Here is a 20,699-nt window from a genome sequence, read left to right on the forward strand (position 1 = left end):
ATGTCAAAAAAAAAAGGGAGGAATACAAAATGGTATTGATCCAACAAGGGGCTCATGTAAATGGATGGTAGGGAAAACTAATCTCCCCCCTGTCTCTCCCTTGCTCTCTTCTTCCTTTCTCTAGCCCTCTCTTTTCCCAGTCCAGTGCCCGTCACAGCTGGGAAGGGGCTTTTGCTTGCCTTTGGCCCAATTAGCCAGGGCTTAAAGCGCAAAGCATGTTGAGCGGAATAGGTCCAAGCTTGGTTTAGTCTAGTTCAGCATGGCTTGGCTCGGGCTTGGCTCGAGTTCCTGCTTTGAGCTGCTATGCAATTATAATTAAGGTTGTCCTCTGACACACACACACACACATACACACAAAGAGGAATTATTCTCCACTCAAAAAATTCTGCATCTCACATTTTAGCATAGACTTTCTCTCCCTCTTGCTATCTCTTCCACTTACACACACACACGCACACACACACACACACACACGCACACACGCACACACACACACACACACACGCACACACGCCCCCACAGCACACGGTTTGGGCTCAGCGATCTGGCATAGCTTCACAAAGACTCAAAAACTCCCAGAAGGAAAAGGGGAACAATACCATTTCATCCCTCTTTTTAATAGCCCCATCCTTTCTGCTCCCCGCACACCGCCCCTCTCTCTCAATTTTTTATCTGTCTCTTACTGTCTCTGTTTCTCTCTCCTTTGCTCTCTAATCTCCGTCACTTTGTTCTGTGAATTCATTAAGCCCTATTCTATATCGTTGGAGTCAAGGATCAATGGTTGCCATCGGAACAGCTCCCAGCATGCACTGCCATGCGTGGCCATTTTTAATGAGGGCCAGTTCCATCTGTCCTGCATAAAGAAAAGGAAAACTCAATTTTCAGTACCAAAGTCTCACAGAGATGTTTATCCTAATGGTCTTTTATCTTTTTACAAATGTGATAAATTCAATTTAATGCCAAAAATTATCATCAACTAATATCTGCTTTGGGGTCCTTCGGGTGTTTGATACCTCTATTTGCACCTTTACTCCATCCAGAAAATTGCTTCAGGTGTATCTAATATGTTTTTTTTTTTATTATGATAGGACGCCAAATCAGTGCCTTGGCTGGATTATGGGAGAGGGCTAGAGGGAGTCTTGTGTATCAGGATTTAACCAAACATACTAAAAAATATGACCCCAAACTAACTACACAGTAGCAGTAATTTAAGATGCAACACTGTGCCTCTAAACGGTAAAAAATCCATCTTATTAACTGACTGTATGGAGGCAGAGGAGCTGCAGCCCTGCCTGGTTTAGAGTCAGGAAGCAGCAAATAGAAATAGCGGAGGAGAGATGAGAATATGACACCTGCACTGACAACATTTCATGAGCACAATTTCCACAGGCATCTTATCATGGCTGACCCAGCAGAGATGGACAGATTATGGGTCATTGATTGTCACCACTGCACAGTGTGGTTCACATGCAGATAGGCCTCTAATGGCTTGGCTAATTCTTGCACACACAAACACACACACACACACACACACACACAGAAAGACACTTGCAGAGACTAATTCAAATGCACGCAAACTTGCACAGACGCACGCACACACACAACCAACAGATAATTGGGCAGGAAACCTTCATCTAAATCAAAGATTCTGTGCCAGCTGAATTCCAGCCTAGTCCACCAATGAGCCTCCGGATTGTGAAAAATGTATGAAAGAAAACAGAAAAAAAAGCCACAATGACAAATCACCAATGTTCGGTCCAAGGAGAGAGAAAGATTTGTTGGAGACGCAACGTGATGCATAATGAAAATAGATGCCTGTGCCGAGGCTTTCCGGGCACGCTGTTGGTCTCCATTTAAAATCAATCCTGTCAATGCATCATAAGTTATTTTGACAGGGAGCAAGAGGCACTTCAGGAAACACCAGTTTAATGATGTCTTTAACCTGCCGGTAATTGACCCCCGAATTGAAAGGGAGAAACAGTATTAAAAGCCTGGGGCAGGCGATTATAGTTCTCTGCTAGTTGCGCCTGCTATACATCATTTCTGATCAGACCTGGGTCAGCATAAACCAAAGCGGTTTTCTTCCCCCTGTAAAAAAACAGAGGTCTGTGTACAGTAGCGAATGGCTCCAGCGCTGGATGGAGCACTGGAGTCTGCTAGATTGGATTTATGTACTGTGTATACTACTGCCTTGTGTTTTCACACCTTGCTGTACATCAAAAGCCACAGTGTGTGCCAGGTTGGGTTGTTTATACCTTAGATATGAAGAAAAGAAAAAGAATAAGGATGAGAAATCTTCTTATTGTGTGAATTTTGAGATAGATGGATCTTTGGTGATGTCTTAAAATTCTTGCTGCGTGCCTACCAAGCCTGGGATAAAGTACATCTTCTGCATGAAGAAGTATACTGTAGAAGCTTTTAAAGTGGAACCTACTGTACTTGTCACCATCTCTCTTTTAGTCAAATGAAAGCGACAGATACACACATGCACAGACTTACAGTACACATGCGTAGTAAAACTTCCAACCATCAGATGGCAGAACACAGTGACTTAAATACATACCATCTGGCAGCATTAGGAATCCAAATGACATCTGATTTATGCCTGAGCTTAGGGAGCAAGGCATTAGTCTGCTATCAATTTACTATCAATTTGTCAAGTTGTTCAAATTTTCACCATAAATCTAATCATATTCATTCACATTTGTGTTGTGAATAACCGCCAGAGCTCCACATACAGTGCAGTATCTCACACTGCCAGTTATATCAACATCGTGCAGCCCTGCATGGCCAGCACCATACAGACATCAGCTGCTCATGTACACCAACCATAGCCAGCAGCAGCTTGCAGCAGCATCAGTGCTAGCTAATGTCCACAGATTACAGAACCTGCTCCAGTTTAATTAAGTCTGGAACGACCCATCCAGCCATCCTGAGCCACCAACCTCCCTCGCTGGCGTCTCCAGCTGCCTTAAACCCCACGTCCCGCCTTCATCCTGCCAGCCCACTAGATGGAGGTAGAATCAGGCACCGGTGGATGTGAGCATGTCATTGAGTTTTTAATATGCTGGAGGAGGAGATCAATCTGGGACAGCCAGAAAATGAATGGAGACGACTGTGTGCAGGGGGACTTTGGCGCTCAGGCTAAGGCGGCGTGTGACAGAGCAAAGGGTGTGTGTTTGATTGTAATTACGGTCGTGCTTTGAGCCCTCCTCAAAGAGTCAGAGCGTGGATGTGGGAGGGGTGTGGGGTTTGATTGAGGATGGGGTGGAATGAGGGATGATGGGAGAGGTGGAGTGTAAGCATGTGTCCATATGCTGCTGGGATGGTGGGAAAAAGGAATTTTCACCTTGGCCAAGTCTCCCCGATGCTTCAGGATGCTGTCCAAGGTTGAGCGGACGAAGACCGACACAGACACAGAGGAATCGAAGGAGAGGCATCACAGCTGCCTGACTCTGTCTGCCAGACAACAAATCAGAAAATTAAGCAGTTATGAGCACTGACAAAAACGCGACATCCTAATCAACAAGCCAATGATACAAGCTGCTGGTTGGTGATGGTGTAACTTTGTCAAATTCCCCTCCATATCCTCTTCTTCCCACAACTGAAAACGGGAGTAAATATTTTGCCGATGCACCACTCAATGGTGCTAAAGCTACTGATAATAACAACATCAAACTAATGACATTCGGATACGTGGAGAGTAGGGATTTAAGCATCCTGACATTCAAAAACACACTTGACATTTCCTTCAATGTGCCAGTTGACAAGCTGCTTTATGTAATGAGTCAATGCCATTTCAGAGACATTAGAGATAGATAAAGATAAAAAAAAAAGGTTATCTGACCAGTCACACACGAGTGAAGAGTTTTCATCAAACACAAACAATACAACAGCTTCAGAACAACAACAACTCAAAGCTCCAGCTGAAACAGACAATTGTCACAGCTGCCAACAATGTTAAATGAAAAATGTACTGCCACCTTGCAGGTAGCAAGACCAGTTGTCCCACATCTAGGCCAAACTCCAAAAAAAGGTTCAGTGCAGCATGAACATTTTATTGTTACTGACTGAGGGAATATGTGGGTAGGGTTTTTTGAGCGTCACAAATGTAGCTGTTGAGAGATATGGAGCTGCGGGGGAGTGTTGGCCTCCCCCCACCGCTTCTTCATTGTTGAATCAGGAGGCAGAGGAGGAATTATTAACTAATTATACGTACATGTAAACAAAGTTTTTGCCAGCTGATATCCAAACACACGTCTTCTACTCTAAATCTCATTTTGCTAGCTACAACCCAGCAACAAACGCTCAATATATGATGGTTGGGTTTAGCTGCATTGGTAGGTGATCGTGTCACTGTTCACAACACTGGGACATCAAAATGCTGCTGCTGACTGTCTTCACTTCAGTCTTGGCTTCTTTGTCAGGTCAGTCTGTTGCTCACTGGAAGAGTTTTGTTGAGTCCAGTACTAAACTAGGCTCATGTAAGCACAGTTATAATGCTAACGGCTCTACACAACCACACATTTATCGTAGCTGATTAGACCTCTGCTCGTGTTGAAGTTGAGTTACATTGGGTTTTATTGGAGGTCACTAAAATCCATATACTTATAAAACTAGTAAAGGTTTTGTCCAACCCCAACAGACAGGTACAAGAAAACAAACAGAAGAGAGAGGGAGATTTGAATCAAGCACACAGTCCAGAGAAGAGGACTAATCAGTCATAATAATTGAAAAAAAACCTGGGTTGCTGTACCAAAGGCATTTAATAGCTCACATATCAGCTATCTGCAACGGACAGTGTATCATGGTTGATTCTGTGGTTTTCGCAGCCTTTCAGAAATCCAGAGAGTGGGGCGTCGTGTAGCGTAGTGGTCTAAGCAGGCGCCCCATGTGTAGAGGCTACAGTCCTCGCTGCAGTTGGCCCCGGTTCGAATCCCGCATCGGACGGCCTTTTGCTGCATGTCATTCCCCCTCTCTCTGCCTCCCTGTTTCCTGTCACTCTCCACTGTGCTGTCCATTAAAGGCATAAAAGCCCAAAAAAAAATATACTTTAATAAAAAAAAAAAAAAAAAAAAAAAAAAAGAAATCCAGAGAGTAATATACTGTATATCATGATAGTGCTGACCGTGGCACTCGCCAGTGAGGGGAGCTCCAATGCAAAGAAGCTACTGGTTCTGTCAGTGACACTGTCAGAGACACTGATGAATGTCATGTAAAATGAATGTAATGTAATGTCACCGATTATTCAGTGTAGGTTTAGTATTATATGTACCTGCACACTCACTGACATATCATCACTTCATTACTTTGAAGTACTGTTTCTGGACACCTGATGAGTGGCTTTTGGCTCCGTTTTGGTCTCCACTTAATCCTGAGGAAAAAATCTGGTTAATTAGCTGCTCCACTATGTTCACCATCTACTTGTTGACTTTGCCTGTCTGCTGTTTGGTCCTGGGCAGTGAGCCTTTGTGAATCATCATTTGAAACCACCTGAAAGCAGTGTGGCTTTGGGGTGACCTCACCTGGGCACTGTCATTCAAACCTCTTCATCGTGATAAGTTTGCAGCTGCAGTGGATCACACCAGCCAAACACAAATGTTCCCTCGTTTGTCCATCTATGGATAATGACGTTATTATACTATCACCTATCATTTATGAATAGCTACTGTAGTCAAGAGTAGTTCAAAGAGATGCAGGAGCTGCCATGAAAAGAAAATGTTGCCTGAGAACTCTACATAAATAGATGGAGCTCTTCTGCAGAAAGCCTGACAATAACAGGAAAAGTAAATACAGACATTGTTCTGCCAACGGCTGTCCAATCTGTTATTAATGCCTAATGCCCAGTGACAGGCTTTCTAGCCAATACCAACCAGGCTGGCTCAATAATGTACAAACACAGTCGTCCTGTCGGCAATGCTGAGAGCAACAGAAGGGACAACACAGGACAGGTGGTGGCTACATGTGATTCATTGTTCCTGTAAGAAAGCACAAGTCCCACTGGTTGCCAGTCTCTCCTCCCTCTATTTCTCTCGCTCCTTCACTCTTTCTATCTCTCTGTCTCCCCCTCTTCTTCCTCTCTCATCTGTCTCTCCTCCTTCTCCTTCTCAGATTAGGTGTGAAGAATAATTAGCGGGTACTGAAGAGCCCCGGGTGGACTGGATACTCATGGGAGCTTGGTCACTTTCTCCACCACCAAATGTCCCTGGCAACACAGCTGACAGTGGGCCGCGCTGCATCAGTAATGAGAGTGCTGCGCTCACGTATGTGTGTATCACAGTCGCCGATGTGTTTGTGTGTGTGGTCACCGTATGGAACAGGTTTAATGCCCAGCTCAGAACTGTTTGTTACTTGCCACCCTCAGGAAAAATACAAAGCTTCATCGGAAAAGCATTAGATGACTGATAAACACATGTACAGGTTTGACACAAAAGGGCCTCACAAACTCTACCGGAAGCACGCTCAATAAGAGGAGTCAATTAGCGCTGTGAAAAAAGACACTTTATAATAGTGGCAATTAGTTTGCTCCTCTCCTTTTAGCTTCTTTCAACTTTCTGCTGTTCGATATAATTGCTTTTGATGTGGCTGTCACAACAATTTGATGACAAACTCATCAGCAGGAAATAGCAGGACAAGCTAGCAATGCCTCATAATTTTGAGAGAAACCTCTGATTTCACTTATGTGAGCTGGACAAATTATAAACTGAAGAAAAATAGTGACAAAGTACAAACTTGCCTGGTGTATTCCTCACTCTAGCAGTTAGGCATCGACTAACTTTTAATGAAGTGAGCTGTTTCTATAAAACAGAGTGAAACTGACTTTATTATATAACACAATATCCTACATTCTAGGTGAAGATATATTGCATATTGCAGAAACATAATGAGATTGTGGAATCAAATGTTTCCCAAGTCTGGGGGCTTTTGTTAAAAGAAGCCATTTAGTCCAAAATTCCCTTAAAGTGAGGGCATGACTTAGCCTTGGATGACCCTGATGAAGGCCACAAGCCGAAACATGTCGGTCTAAGACAGTTCTTCTGTTTACTACAAGTGCTGCTGGAGTTTTGACCCCTTTTCCTTTTCCTCTCTCGGTGCACCTTGAAAGCAGGTGAGGTTGTGCCAGAAACTTTACTTGTGCCAGGATCAAACTACACAAAATTTATATCTTTGAAGATGGTTCTCTATGTCAGATTATGTGATCATTAATCCTTAAATTCTTGCTCTGCATAAGCCAAGAGAAATGTCAGACTACATCTTGAACTCAGACAACCCAAAACATGGTCTTCCATGCCAGAGCTAATATAGACATTCCCAGCATGTGCTACATGTGGTCAAACTAGGTGAAAGAAATCAAAGAGTCTACAGCTGCTCTGGCAACTCTGTGAGACTGTGCGTGGGCATATCTGTGCACTGAGCTAAACGCTAAAACTTAGCATGGTAACATCCTCACAATGACAACACTATCCAAGTTATCCATATTAGTCAAGTGTGTTAGCATGCTAACATTTGCCAATTAGCACTAAAAACATAGTACATGAGAATGTCATTGGATTTGAAAGTAATTTGGCTATAAACCAAAGTATTGTACAAAGTGAAGCCTCCACTTGCAACTGTATGGAAAGTCAGGGAATGACAAAACCTATAATTAATCCTGTGGGGAACATTCATGGCTGTGCAAAATTTAATGGCAATCCAACAATTATTGTAATTAATTTCACTCAAAACCACAAATTTGAACCTGGTAGTGGCAGCTGAGGAAAGGAGTAGGTATCACCAACATCACTGGGATTTATCATCCAAGAACCATGAAATTTTCTTGTAAATCTATCACACAGATGTTGTGATATTTCACAAAATAAGTGACCTGCTGGTGGTGATAGAGGATAAGTCAGCGGATCACTCATGTCAGTGGGATACATTCTCTCTGGAACATGAATATTTGTACCTGAAGTATGGCATCCATCCAATGGCTGTTGACTAGGGGTAAAGTCAGGGGATCACCAAAGTCATTAACATTCATCATCTGGGGACCATCAGTCTGGAACAAAGTGGTAGACACACAGACTGAGCTACACTGCTAGTGAGGGTAGAAATTCTACCATGGTGGTCTTTGGGCCAGGAAAAGTTGTCTTTCTCTAATTGCGCTGTATGAAATGTTATTTTTTTCAAGTCCCTCTCTGATTTCCTTTCACAAGCCCCCAAGTGCGTTGGATTGATTTCCAGTTTCAGCTTTACAATCTATTGAGCCCAGAGGAGTCCAGTCCTTATTTTAGTCAACCCAATTTCTTCCTAGAATCATGATAGCATGTCAGATGTCAGGTTCGATGAAAATACAACAAACATCAGTAAACCAGGCTGAAATATATGCAGGCAACAACTGTCTAATTTAATATCAAGCTGAGGAGGGAGGACTTGGCCCGGTCTCCAGATGGCAGGAGGAAATAGAAGAGACGGAGCTTTGCAGTCGCATCCATACAGATGAGTGGAAAGCTGTGAGTCTGTATAATTTTGGTGGGGGGTGTTCCTGACACCCTGGCATGTCCCATAATCGGCTTTCCTCAGTGACAGCATGGAGCCCATAGGAGAGTCCTGTCTGTCTGTTTCTCTCTCGCACACACACATACAAATGTGCAGATACAAATGCATGTGCACAAGCACACCTGGCTGGAAGCACAGGGGGTCTCACGCTGCCAGCTGTAGAGCAGGAGACACACTGAGAGGAGCGGAACACACACAAACACACATACACAAATACATGTGCATGCAGAATTTAAACACAAGAAGTAGCATCTAATCCACATAAGAAACTAATTCTTACAGCAAGCAGAATATTTCACAAGCACACACAAATAGAAGCACCAAGTTGTAATGTGAGAACCATCACACACGTTTGAGAACTGAAGGACTGAAAAACAAAAGCATATATTCCCAATCTCACACTGTGAGGCTTCATTACACCACCTGCACACAGACGCCAGCAAGCTCCACTCAAGAGTTATGAAGGAGACACACATACACAAATTCACATTCACCTCACACACTGTCATATACAAAGTAATCTGGGCTTCACATAGAGGTGTAGACTGCTGCAGCAGAAAGTGGGGCCTGCCATTCATACAGCCATGGGGAGTGTGACTGGGCAGAGACCTGGAGCCATGCAAGGAAAAGCTATTGAACAGAACAGCAAGGAGCAAAAGCTCTCAGACGTCGCCACAGCCCCTGACCTTTCTCACCAGCTTACATCACCAGAGGCTCCCTAACCTGCAATTGCAGGATTAGTTCTACAATGTCAGAATGTTATTATATAAGTGGAAATACACAGATAGAGAAGTTGTCACTGGGGATCACATAAAAATATTGATATGATATAATGCAATAAATTTTTCACAGGGAAAATGTCTCTTTTTTTGACAAGAATTAAGTTCTTCTCATTTTTCCAGTTTAACCTGCTTGAATCTACCTGGTCCGTGAAAGTCACGGACCCTTTTCATTTCCTGTGGCAACCTGTGTAAGTCACCAGTCACTGTGTCTGACAGCCCCATGAATAACTGAGGACTGTTATCTGTCCCGACTTACCTGGGGACACTGCAGGCAGGAAACAAATGTGAAGGCTAGTGTGCATCAATAAAGGCCAAAAACATGAAGGACTTTGGAGAGAAGGCAGAGGTGAAATTACTATGACCTTTAAACAGCCAAAGTAGGTGCTGCATGAGACACGGATGTTCTAAGAAACATGACGAATGACTTTGAATGCTGTGTTTTAAGAAACTACTTTTGAAGTATTTAATTTCATTGTACTAAAAGTCCCCATTTGGTGAATAATGGCTCTTGTCATTTTTTTCCCCAGCATTGTCAACAATATATTTTCAATCTTCAACCTATGTTGCAATATTTGGCATTAATGAATAAAACCAGAATAAAGATTTGATCGGTGTCACCCCTCTGCACCATGATCCCTTCCCCATGTACATTTTCTTCCTCAAATTCCCATTTTAGCAAGAAATATATAGTCAAGCAAACAAAGTGAGATCCTGTCATAATGTAGTTTAATGTGGACTTCATGATGCAAAGGTGTGTATTTCAGATATTAGATAAAGATGGAACAACAGAAAAAAACATGTCACAATGTCCCAATGGCACAAAATCTTTTGGTGACATTGGGGTAAATTAAGGTAAATTAAGTAAATTTTGGAAGAATGACAAAAGCCTAAGAAAAATTGAGTTAAAAAAATAATTATAGAGAATTCAGCCAAATATCAGCTGGAGAAATATTCAGCTGTCACAGATAAAAAATATCTAATGACACTCAGAACCAACAACAGCTGATGTAATCTGTTAGAGTTTACATGACGAACAAGGAAATTGTGGGCTTCTTCCAGTTTAAAATAATTAGTCTTTTAGTAGATAAGCAGCCCAGTGTCCAGAGCCAGTCAACAGTCACTCCAGCTCACTCCAACTTCTCTGCTGTCTATTTTTTTTGCCCAGCAAGCATGTTATGGAACATACAGGAAATTTAACATTATAAAACTGACATCAGGGATATTACTACCCAGAGTGTTTTAACAGCTGGTCAGCTTTAACAGCCAGTCCCAGAGCGCGGTGGAGCAATGGACCTTGATTGCCATAATTGAGCCAGAATAAATCAAAGTATTTGTTATCCATCTAAAATAATCTAACAGGTGTAATATATGCACTGCTCAGAATCTTGTATTGTACGATCTTGAATCTCACACATTTAGAAGAGATCGAAGCCAACCTCCAGATTGTGTTACGCTGAGAAGCAGTCAAGCATATATTGAGGCACTATTCCTTTGTTTTGCTGATGCACTGATATCATAGTGATACTTTCTCTGTCTGAAGTTTTCGTGTCGTGCACACAGGGGCATTAAAAAACGAAAAACCTGTTATAGCCAAGTCCAGTCGAACATATTCATGGCAGAGCTGCCTGCAGATATTGAGCCGTTAAGCGTTTTCTTGTAAAATGTCCGGTGTAATCAGTAACACCAGTGTGTCGGTGGGACAATTTCCACGCCGTGGCATCTCTAATTCATGGCCAAGAAATCAGGTTTCTCCAGCAGCAATCTGGAAAACACAGAGTGCTTTAAACATGCTCAATGTGTAAAATGACCAAGACCCTTCAGTGAACTGAATAGAGATCAACTGATATGTTTTTTTCAGGGCCGATACCGATAATTGGTAATGAAGGAAACCGATAACCGATATTTGGAACCATTATGCCAACACAAAATGAATGCTGTATAAGGACACTCACTGTGGTGTCCAGGTGTTTGCAAGCGAGAGTAGAGCAGTCGGCTAAAAGAGGGAGCAACAATTTGGCAGGCTACACTTTGACCTGTTGCATAATGGCCTCAGGCTCAACAGAACCTGGCACTGCGGAAACTTTAGTGTCAAAGAGGAGAGGTATGACAGTTGTGTGGAACTATTTTGGTTTTAAAAAAAGAAGATGCTGCACAGCGTCAGCTATTGTGCTGTACCTGCCTTGCTACCGTTGCTACCTCACGGGGCAACACTACTAACCTGTATCAGCACTCCACAAAAACTCCACAAAGCCATGTACGATAGTTGCATGGCTAAAATGCCGACCACCAGTGTGTCAGGTAAGCCAAATACCACCCGACAAGGATCACTGACCAAATGTTTGAAAGCATAAACAGATGATGATGACGGATGGTGATTCAAAACGGCACTGGGAAATTACTCGGGCAATAACAGAGTTCATAGGGAAAGATACGATGCCTCTCAACACGGTGACCAAGCCTGGGTTTACGGCTTTGATAAATACACTGGATAAGCAGCACAGCATGCCCTCCCGCACATATTTTAGCCAAGTTGCCATACAGGAGCTACATAAAAAATGTAAACTGAGAGTCACAGTGGAGCTGAAAACAGCTGAGTTTTTCGCTGCTACAACTGACATGTGGTCAAGCCGTACAGCAGAGCCCTACGGTGCAGTTCATTAATGAAGACCTCGACCTCAAAGCTCGCTGCCTTCCAACTGCCTACTTCCCAGACGACCACACAGGGGAAAACATCGCACCCGCCGCAAGAGAGGGGCTTGCCAGCAGGGATCTCCATGAAGAGAACCATGTCTGCATAACGATGGACAATTTTACATGCTTACAAGGCTGTAAGTTAAACAAACCAGTAAATATACTACTGTGATTGAAGTAGTTGAATAAAAATATCATTCATATGAATTCATGCATCATCTAATTTCATCATGACATATAGGCCTGGCCTACAGGAAAGAACAGTTTATGTTAAATCTATCTAATATTGTGTTAGTCATAATATAGAATGAGTTATTGCTTGTGTTTGTTGAATACAGAAGATAAGGAACTTAAAAAAATAATCACAATTAGATTATTTTCCCAAATCGTTCGGCCCTAACTTTTTACACAGTGATTTTACTTCTACTGTAGTAAAATATCTTCTTAGTAACAGTAGTTAGTGACCGTTCACCTGCTGACATGCTGCAGTCAGTGTAGAGTCTCATCTCCAGTTGCAGAAGTTTCTCATACTAGTAGCGTTTATTGCTGCTCTATTTTTATCACAGGTAATGCTTCCTTTTTTCATCACAGTGACTAACTACCTGCTTTACATTTAAACTTACAGTAGTTCTGCTCCTTTTAGCAATTTTCACTAATTCGGCTGTAGTCAGCTTCTCTCTCTCTCTTGTTCGGTGTGTCTTGGATCATGAACTTGTTCATCAGAGTGTGGTGGTGTTGTAACTTCAGCGCAGAGGATTGTAATGCTTATTACAACTTCAGTGATGTCTGCTGTCTTACCTCCGACACACAGCTCCACTCGTTAACTGGAGCCGCTCGTTAACCGCAGCTGCTCTCCTCACACAGCTGCCTTCAGTGTGACATGCTATTACACATGACGTGTAACCAATCAAATCGTGTTGTGGGCGGGACATAGCTCCAGACCACAGAGTGCTGACTACAGACCAGAGACAGGCGGCTGCATCACAGCCAAAGTAGCGCATTTTAAAAGTAATTTATTTTATCAGTTTAAAAAAATAACAATATCGATAATTGGAAAATGCTGAATTTTATCCCTAGAACTGAAAATACGCTCTGAATGTGTGTAAACTGTTGGACTGAGCAAAAGCTTGAAATGAAATGAAAAATAAATGATTGACCTGCAAAATGACTTTTACATCCAACACAGTGCGATGCACATGCAGCTGTTTGCCCTTTGTAGCCAAACTGCAGCCTTAAACAGCCTCAGCAGACAGATTCAAAGCACTTGTTTTTCATTAGAGAAGCTGTGTTGACAGCAAAATATAAAAAAAAGTTCAATAGTCATGGTGCGTGTATGTATGTGTGTGTGTGTGTGTGTGTGTGTGTGTGTGTGTGTGTGTGTGTGTGTGTGTGTGTGCGCAAGTGTTAAGCTCATCCATCCTGAATGAGTTTGCTCTGTCAGGTCTGTATTCTTAATGAACTGTAGGGGGACCACATCGCAGGCACTCGCTTACACTCCAGTCACTGCTGTGCAAACGTCCTCTAGCTGCTGCTGCCAATAACTCAAGGTAGAACCAAACACACACCAACTCATACCTGATCTACATGACGTGTATGCGTTTGTTGTGCACCTCCTTGATGATTGGCACACAGAGCAGTCACTAGATACACATGCACTCTCTTACGCACTCGAGAGGTAATTGCCTGCCTGGTGGTCACACTGCTATCCCTCAATCCTTGTGGTGATCAATCTTTAAGAAACAGGTAAACAAAGCTGTGTCTCTGTCCTTTAAAGCAGTCCGTCTGCCCTTGTTAAGAAGCATGGCTCCTTTAAATGGACAAATGAGGAAAAATACAGCTGACATGGGCATAGATTCCTATTGACTAAAAGCAGAACAATCTTTCCTTTTGCTTTTTTGTGGAGTAGCCATCCACAGCTAACTAATGCGTCATACATCAAGCCTATCATGTCTAACTGGAGATTGCTTGTTAGAGATATGATGAAGAGTTGCTGCATAGCCACATTAATTAGGCCCCCATCACTGAGGATTGAATCAGTGAGGTGCTTTTTTTTGTGTGTGTGCGTGTCTCTGTGTTTATGTGTACGCATTTGCACACGAGTTATGAATATAGATTTGTGTGTGCACGACCGTTGTGATCCAAGAGTGCGCTGCATGGAGGGGGACACACACACACACACACACACACACACACACACACACACACACACACACACACACACAGAGTAAAGCCATGACTTTGGTTAACAGTAAACACACCACTGAGAGCTCATTAGAGTAGCTCTCTCCTCTCCTTGCTGCACTGCTCCACTGACGGGGCTCTAGCTCCAGCCATATCTGGCATCCAGCAACAAGCTAATTAGCGGCTAGCACTCATTACAGTCAGGCTACCGAGCGCAGCCCCTCTCCAACACATCATCTGTAGCCTGTCAGAAACACAGCATGCATGCTACAGTTCCAAACTGACTCAGATTGGAAGAGGCTAAGCAAAGTGCTTTGCTAAATAGACAGTGTTAGCCCCCATTTACTCCAGGCTCATCAAAATGACATCCATGGGTTGTAATGGTTGGTGTTGCGTCAGTTATCAAAGTTGTCTGACATCGTTAGAGGGTCAGGAGCTTCTTTTATTGGGTTAATGTCAGCTTTACAACTTGAAAAATACTTTGAATTAAGGCTTGCACACTTGTTACATCAACTAGGGAATTACTATGGCGGATCATTAGCCAGTTTTGCTACACAGATATTGTTACAAAAGCTTGATTGAAGACAGTGACAAGTTGTACCTAAAACTTTGAGAGAAAGTTTACAGCCCTGCAGCTTGACTGTCCTCTGTAAGTAAATTACATTTTGTTCGAAGAGATATCCAGGTCATAGTTATCCAAGAAAGTTTGAATCAAGGGCAACTGGACTTGGTTGTAGATACTTGACAATGTTTCACCTCTCATCCAAGAGTTCTGACTGACTGGAGGAGAGTCCCATGTATTTATCCTTGGTGCGGTCATTATCAAGGCCATTGATGTCATTTGGTGTGTTAGTGTTCCTAGCTGCTGCAATGACACTTGTTAAGAGTGTGTGAATGGTTGTTAATCTCCTGGGAAGAGGTGAGAAGGATAGAGGAGGAGGTCTATGACACGACGTATCCCCTACCTACAGTGCTGTTGGTCGATGGCTTCTCTACATTAATGTAGACAGTCTCCTTCACTGCTCTTTCAAACCACCCGTCCTCCGTATCCAAAATAGTGTATTTATGTTGTTGTCCTCAAAGGAATGTCTCTTATCCTTCAACTGCTGAGTCCTGAGCTGAAGAGTTCGCTCTCCTGTCTTGAGCTACGCTTTTTCTTAAGGTTCGTTTTGTTTCACTCACACACACATATATATATACACACACACACATACATACATACATACATACATACATACACACACACACACATATACACATGTATATATATATATATGTGTGTGTGTATATATGTATGTGTGTGTGTGTGTATATATACACACACACACATACATATATACATGTATATATGTACACACATACATATATACACACACATATATATATATATATATATACATACATACACACACACACACACACACACACACACACACACACACATACATATATATATATATCTACACATATATATGATTGTGACATCCATGGGTTGTAATGGTTGGTGTTGCATCAGACTCTAACATGTGTATGTTGTGTAGTGTGTCTTGAAGCAATGCAATGAGTTTCATTACGTGGCAGCAACCAGCCGCGGCGCAATTTAAATTTTCAACAGAGAAAAATGAATACTCAGCTGCCGGCACACAAAGGTGCGGTAACATTTTGAGCTGAAAAATAACGAAGCTCATTGTAATCATTGCAATGATGTGTATAAGCGCCGTAGCTTTGGTTTGTTATTTGTGAAGAGGATTGGCTCAGAGCCTCGGACTCTGCTGCCATTAGGAGCGCTGCATATCTTTTTTTTCAGTTTTATAGTTAAACAATTAAACTTTAACTGCCTTGTTTAAGAGGATTGTTGTTGGACTATAATTTCTTCTTGGAATAAAGATATCATTGAGGAAAAAGATGCTCTTTTTAGTATTTTCTGCCATAGGAATTTTTTAATATAAAAAATTAATAATGAATCGATAATTGATTTTTAATTTTCCCGATGATCGATCAAGGAAATTTCTTCAAATGCCCATTCCTACTATCTACATTAATTTATAAAAGCCATCCTTCAACAGCATTGTAGGTAGGGGATAAGTCATGTCAAAGACCTCCTCCTCTGTTCTTTCATCCCTTCCCAGGAGATTAACAACCATTCACACTTGACCTTAACGAACCAAGTGACATCAATGGCCTGATAACTACCCCACAGAGACTCCCCACCAGTCAGTCCAAACTGAAGAAGCCTCTTGGATGAGAGTCGAAATGTCTTCAAGTTACCAAGTCCAGTTGCCCTTGGTTCAACTCTTCTCACATATTCAAACAGATAGAAAAGGACAATGTTTGCATTCAGAGCCACATCATGTTGAGGTTACCAAGAGACCACAAGCAGTAAAGCTACAGACCATAAAAACCAAAAACTGGTTGAAAGATGCAACAGAGCACCAGAAAACTGAGGAGAACGTAGTCATTAATATAAAAATGTTCATTATAACTGATGAATTTAACTTTATTTAACCATACTTCAACGTTTCCTCAAAAAAGAATTCATATGAGTTGTTTCTGGAAACGCTTCCAAAGGATGGATGTGAATTTTTGTGCTCATTGCACAACCTGGGGGTGCTTGTCTTTCTATTCCAACTTAGTAGGTAGGAACTGTGTAAAATCTTTTGTCTAAACATCATGCTCCCAGAAACACTGTCTCACTCTGCATATTTCCAGAGTGATCACTGTTACACATTTTCTCTCTCAACAACATCCACTTTCAAGTTATCCAGTCACTGCACTTTCGTTTTTATATCTTTTATTGCATCAACTCTCTGTCTCCTCTTATATGAAGTCCATTGATGAAGGATGTTTCAGCACAATGTTAATCTTTGACTGAGGGCTGACTGACCTCTCTGCCTAAGCATAAACATTCCTTGCTCACATACTCTTCTCATTCTCTCTCAAGTGTACAGCAACAAGTAAGAGTCGTCATAATGGAATTCCTAAGAACTTTCTTCATGTGGTGAGCTAAAGCTGAATCTAGGATTGGAAATTGTTTTATATGAAACAGCAAAAGCAGTTGAAGGAAGTTGGAGAGACAGGCCGCTGAGGCATTTCCTGTTGAGGAGGACAAAACATGTGGCACCAATATGGCTGCCACTACAAGATGATTTTACTTGCTCCAGATGCTCATATCATTGTGATCAAATGTTTTCTGTTTGATCATTCCATCTAAGTAGTACTTTTCATCTGCTGTAATTTTAATGTTAACCAAGACCAGGTCGCTAAATACACCCTGTAACAAAGATCTAATAAATTGTAAGCAAGTGATACACTCAAAATTGCGGCTTAATTAAGGCTGTGATTCATTGGAAATAAGCGAACACATGTTTAAGCAAACCGAGTCTCCAAATACAGTAATTGCCCCGCAAGGTTAGCAATCACACTATTACTATACATTATTCTCTTGCAGTATTAGAAGCTGGGGTGCAGCAGCACACGCAAGGCTAGCTCCATATGTTAAACAAAAGGAACCATGCATCCTTAATCAAAAAGGCTATTCATCACGCCGGCTACATTCACCATAATGATGCGCATAGATAAGGAGATAATAAGGTAAATGAGAGGGAGAGTTAAAATAATACTGTAGCCAGCACGGTTCATGCACTGTTGCACTCCTGATGAATGATACAGGTCCCTCTTCTCCTCCTGCAGCTCCTACCTCTTTTCTTCCTTTCCCCTTTTTCCTACTGCAGTTCCACCTGCTTTTTTTCTGATGTCAAGAGGAAACACGAGGACGCAGTGGAACAGAAAAATATCAACATTTGATGTGACGAATGCAGTTTTTCAGAGGAATATTCATAAAAACAGACTATACCACTGCCAATGACAAATGCAGATAAATATACACAGACCTTAAGACAGATGTAGACAAACACACATGAGCCTCTCACAGCTCACCTGTTGGAGCTGGCAGATGGTTCTGCCCTGGAGAGCTGGTAATAACAGAACAATAGCCAATTAAGGAGTGACGGAGAAGCCGAGGGGGCCAAGACAGTTCACGGAAAGATTCAGTCAATTAGTCAAACACTCTGTCAGGAGACTGTCCAGAGACATCATGTTGATTGCCTTCCATTATCCACACCAATCCACAGTCAATTATTGGTATTTAGTGATTACAGCATGTATAGATGTACTAATGTCATATTGAGAGGTATCAAATGCTAAACAGTGACTCTTAGCCCCTCCATGATCGGTTTCATGAGATTTGATTGTGTGACTTAACATCAGCAGGCCTAATTATAGGTATTAATTGCAAATTCTGAGGGGAAGAAAAGAGAAGAACTTGTCCAACATCCATGGGTATGTGCATCCTTGTGACTATTCCCTATTAGACATTGTCTGCACCACATCCCAACACCTGTGCACAAGCATCTTTAAGCACATTCACATTGAGAATCTTCCAAAAGCTTGGCATCTCTCCCTCTTACACACACACACACACACACACACACACACACACGTACGTACGTACGTACGTAACAAAAACATGTTCATGCATTAAACATGCATACGCATGCATGCCGCACCACATAAACACACCCCCACACACAGCACGCTGACTCTGCCATCTATCTCCTCTGTGTACGGCACACGCCGGTTCATACACACCGTCACACATTCCTTGTGTTGAGATCAAAGATACGCTGTCTTCAGATGTGCCCTTCCCTTCTTCATGACCTTAAGCTGTCAGTGTTATCTACTCTAGACATACACACAAACTCACACAGAACATCCCCATATACTCACTTCGCCTCAAACACACACACACACACGCATACTAACGAATCTCATGGAGGCAATTACAGAGCTGAGCCCTTCATGCTGGCTGGCTATCAAATGTTTTCCTCCCCTCTCACAGTACTGTGTTAGTGTGTCTGTGTGTTTTTTTTCCAGAGGAGCTAGCGGATTGCTACCTTCACGGCTCTGTGTTCATAGCCTATATAATTTAAGAATACAAGCCAAACATTTTGTTTGTTGTAACTGCTATTAATTGGATGTTTTCAGGTAATTTTAACAGAGTTTCCATAACTATGCAACTTTGATGCATTTTATTCCTGTGTGGTTTCGTCTCCATTCCTGTTATTCCTTCTCCCAAGATGTACGCTGACTTGTGCTGTGTTACTGCCTCTTCAGCTCTATACGACACCTTTACATTTGCACAAATAAGAAGTAAAGCAACTTGCTGCTTCTTGTCACATAACCTGGTAACAGCAACCATAGCAACCCATCACAGCCAGCCACTTTGCATACAAATGATTATGACAGAAGTGTGTATGCATGTGTGAGTATGCATGAGAAGAGCTGATGCCAGTTTGCTGGTGGGTGGCAACACAAATTTAGTTGTGTATCACTGTGTTCGTGTGTTCTCGCCCTCACACATGCGCACACATGCATTGGGGGTGGGGGGTTAGAAAGAAATACGAAACTGGTGAGAAAGAGAAAAGAGTGAGAGCATAGAGACCAATTAAATTTTTACTCGCCTTTTGATTTCAGTGTGAATACACTACGAGTGGAGGCCAGCACTTGATCTGTGCATCAGATGGTACTTATGTTCCAGGCTTTTATGTATGAAAATGCATGAGAGATGGAAGCCTCTTTTCCGTCTCCTGTAGCTTCTTCATAAACACTACTTAACATCTTCCTCATCCTTGGCATTAAAATGTCTGTTTGATAGTTAATGTGCTTTTGTAATTAATATCATCTGTACATGCAGGCATGTAATCTCAAGTAACAATTAGAAATGTGAAGATACCTAATGTGACCTCCAGTACTCCTTATCCATCAAATAAAGTTGGTGGAATATATTGTCATTATATGTATCAGTATCTGCTTAATGCCAATTATCATAAAACAAAGTAGAATAATAATTGTTATGAACAAAACCACCATAAGGATAAAAGAAAAATATTTTCTTTGCCATCTGCTCCATCACAGCATAAATTTTGAATTTGTCATAAGAGCTTTTGATGTCTCAAGTTGCCTGATGAAATTGCTGTTTGGCAGCTAATGGAGTTGGAAATGCTTCCAAGTAATCTTAGCTAATTTATAGCAGAAAGTGACCCAGCATTGTTACAGGGCATACTAACAATGAATAATAAAGACGCATCTGTGATTCTCGGCTCGCACATCTCGGGGATGAGTTTATGTGTGAATGCATGCACGTGTGCATTTAAGTGTTTATGTCTGTACGTGCGTGTGCACACTTGCTCGTGTTTGCGTGAGATTTGCATCTGCCTGTGTGTCTGATTGTGTGTGTAACAGAGAAGGGAGGAGGCAGCATTTGTTAAGCAGTGGGGATGGGGCTGGGGGGTGGGGGTTGTGTGGATCGTCTCTGCCTCCTGTGGCCCCGGCAGCGTGCCCAACATCTGCAGGCCTGTGTTGTAGCTCTGCTGTGATATGAGGGTGGCACAGCCCATGATGGATTATAGTCATTGCACAGGTACCGATGCAAAACTAATGTGTATATAA

General features: G+C 42.1%; 1 long non-coding RNA gene across 1 annotated transcript in view; it reads right to left on the bottom strand.

Moving 5' to 3' along the window:
* The window catches only part of LOC130176425 (uncharacterized), a 79,844-nt gene that overhangs the window by 41,480 nt on the left and 17,665 nt on the right, over nucleotides 1-20,699 (bottom strand). The window contains exon 2 of the long non-coding RNA XR_008828865.1: nucleotides 3,350-3,459. This is a non-coding gene — a long non-coding RNA (uncharacterized LOC130176425). The remainder of the gene's footprint in view (nucleotides 1-3,349; nucleotides 3,460-20,699) is intronic.

Source organism: Seriola aureovittata, chromosome 2 (assembly GCF_021018895.1).
Source record: "Seriola aureovittata isolate HTS-2021-v1 ecotype China chromosome 2, ASM2101889v1, whole genome shotgun sequence".
In the NCBI taxonomy this organism is placed as follows: Eukaryota; Metazoa; Chordata; class Actinopteri; order Carangiformes; family Carangidae; genus Seriola; species Seriola aureovittata.